We start from the raw sequence: 3,315 nt of genomic DNA, 5'->3' as shown, positions 1-3,315 counted from the left end.
TACATACATACATCCATGCATACATACACGCATACATACATATGCGCATACATACAAACAAAGATGTACAAACAGATACGCATCATGCATGTATGTGTATGCTGATTCCATGGTCAATAATTTTTTCTGTTGTCTGTCTGGTTGGTACCTGCTTGTGTGCTTACACTACAACAACATCATCCAACTACATTCATCTTGTGCTGTTGCTGATGTTGTTGTTGCTGATGTTGATGTAGTTGCTGTCATCTATAACAGCCTCGTTGCACAGGCATCAATAGCAAAACTTCAAACTCCATTATTATTTCCAATGATCATTTCATCAGTAAACATGAAATACCAGTCTCTCTTTCTCTCTCTCTCTTTCTCTCTCTCTCTCTCTCTCTCTTTTTATTCTCTCTCTCTCTCTCTCTCTATTTCTACTTATCTTTCTTTCTTTTTATCTCTTTTTTGCCTCTGCGTATAAGTATTTAAGTGTGTGTGTGTTTGTGTGTATGTGTTCATGTGTGCGTGCGTGTTTGCTTGTGCATGTGATTGTACCAACTTGTCTCTCTTGTTTTGTTAAATTAGAAAAAATAAAGGTAAACAAAGGAGAGAAAGAACGATTGATAAACTGAACGAACTGAAAAACAAATTAAAAAATGAATGAACGAACGAACAAACGAACGAATGAATGAATGAATAAAAAATAAAAGAATGACAGAAATAATTATCTTCTAAAAATAAAATTGAAATTCAGGATGATAGAACGCAGGGATTTAAGAGACAGTCCAATCAACTTTTTCAGTACTACAGATCTGCAACATTTCTTCAAAAACACAACAAAAACAACTAAATCCACAAACACGATATCATGAACAACAATGAATTCGACGTAACATAATAAAACTTCGACAAAATCTACATAAACAACTACAAAATCAACATAAACAACTACAAAATCTACATAAACCACTACAAAATCCACATAAATAACTAGAAAATTAGTAAAAACATCATTAAAGTAGTAGCAGCAACAGCAATAGTAGTAGTAGCAGCAGAAGTTGCAGTAGTGGCAGCAACATCAGCAACAGTATTAGTAGTAGTAGCAGCGGAAGTTGCAGTAGTAGTAGTAGTGACTGTAAATATAACATCCGCCTAAAGACACGATAAACAAAGCTGTAAGTAGCAAGTTAATTAAAAATGAAAATAACAACAGCAACATAAACAACAACAACAACAACATTAACAGTGATTTTGTCGACAACATAAACAACAACATCAACCATAGAAGCAACATCATCTTCGCCAGGATAAATATAAACAACATTATCATCCAAATATGAGCATCATCATTATTATCTATAAAAACATCACTATCCTCATCATCATCACCGAAAACAAATTTAACAACACTAAAATCCTTAGCCGTTATTTTTAAAAATGACGTCATCGACAAGAATAAAATCAACAACGTAAACATCTTCGAAGCCTAAACGTCATCATAAACAACAACAAAAACAACAACAACAACATCAACAACATAAACACAATAAACATCAACAACAATAAAATCAACAACTTTAACATAATCGAAATCTAAACGTTAACATTAACAAACATAAACAACGACAACAACAACAAAAACAATAACAATAACAACAACAACAGCAGCATAAACACAAACAACATTATCAAACTGAACAACAAAGTTGGTTAGGTGGCCATTAAATCAGCTTTACATAACTCTTGGCAATGATTGTAAATAATAATAATAGTAATAATAATAAAAATAATAAATAATGATAATTATATAATATTAATAACAAACGGTCATAAATTTTGTACGCGCCATTACGACAAAACCGATTTTTTATAAATAATTGGCTAGGGTGTCCATCCATTCATTTCTTTATTAATATTTATGCTTATTATTATTACTATTATTATTATTATGGTTTTTATTATTAATATTTTAGTTTATTATTGTTGTTGTTGTTGTTGTTTTGTTGTTTTTATTATTAATGAATTTTTGATTGATGTTGCTGTTGTTGTTGTTGTTTTGGAATTTCAAAAAATTGAAATTTTTTGTAGAAGGACTAGTAGTAGTAGTTGTAGAAGTAGTAGCAGTAGTAGCAATAGTAGCTGTAGTAGTAGTAGTAGTAGTAGCAGTAGTAGCTGTAGTAGTAGTAGTAGTAGTAGTAGAAGTAGTAGCAGTAGTAGCTGTAGTAGTAGTAGTAGTAGTAGTAGCAGCAGTAGTAGCTGTAGTAGTAGTAGTAGTAGTAGTAGAAGTAGTAGTAGTAGTAGCTGTAGTAGTAGCAGTAGTAGCTGTAGTAGTAGTAGTAGTAGAAGTAGTAGTAGTAGCTGTAGTAGTAGTAGTAGTAGTAGTAGTAGTAGCAGTAGTAGCTGTAGTAGTAGTAGCTGTAGTAGAAGTAGTAGTAGTATTAGTAGCAGTAGTAGCTGTAGTAGTAGTAGTAGTAGTAGTAGTAGCAATAGTAGCTGTAGTAGTAGTAGTAGTAGCAATAGTAGCTGTAGTAGTAGTAGTAGTAGCAGTAGTAGCTGTAGTAGTAGTAGTAGTAGTAGAAGTAGTAGCAGTAATAGCTGTAGTAGTAGTAGTAGTAGTAGTAGAAGTAGTAGTAGTAGTAGCTGTAGTAGTAGTAGTAGTAGTAGTAGTAGTAGCAGTAGTAGCTGTAGTAGTAGTAGTAGTAATAATACTTATAATAACGAGAGTACGTATTGATAAGAACATGAGATCTGATATCAGCCATAGTAACGTTCAAGGCAGTATCAGAAAAATGCTTTAATTAAAGCAAAATTGCGGGTATGTTTTTGTTTTGGTTGTTTATGTTGTTGTTGTTGTTGGTTTAGGAATAGTAGTAGTAGTAGTAGTAGTAGTAGTAGTAGTAGTAGCAGTAGTAGTAGCAGTAGTAGTATTAGCAGTGGTTATTGTTGTTTATGTTATTGTCGCTGTTGTATTTTTGTTGTTGTTTATTTTGATGTTCCATCACAATATTTACAGCAGCATTATAGAAGAAGGCAATCACATCACGTATACAATATGTACCACGAGACAGACATAGAAGGGATTTCCTTAGACCGCTTGAATTTTTATTGTATCGCTGAATTACCGGCATTTGTAGGATACTGTATCATCATTAGTATTTAATTGCACAATACTGGGGTATCATCTGATATCATAAATGTTTGTGTGGCAATGTAGTATCGCATTGATACTTGACCGGTTTCATGTGATATCATTGGAGTTAAATTTGGTATCTTGATATTTTGACATAATCTGGTATTTGTGTGGTATTGTAATTGATACTTGGGCGGTTTTGT

Source organism: Helobdella robusta (genome assembly GCF_000326865.2).
Source record: "Helobdella robusta unplaced genomic scaffold HELROscaffold_9, whole genome shotgun sequence".
NCBI lineage: Eukaryota > Metazoa > Annelida > Clitellata > Rhynchobdellida > Glossiphoniidae > Helobdella > Helobdella robusta.
The sequence above is the reverse complement of the archived record's forward strand: the minus strand, read 5'-3'. Positions refer to the sequence as shown.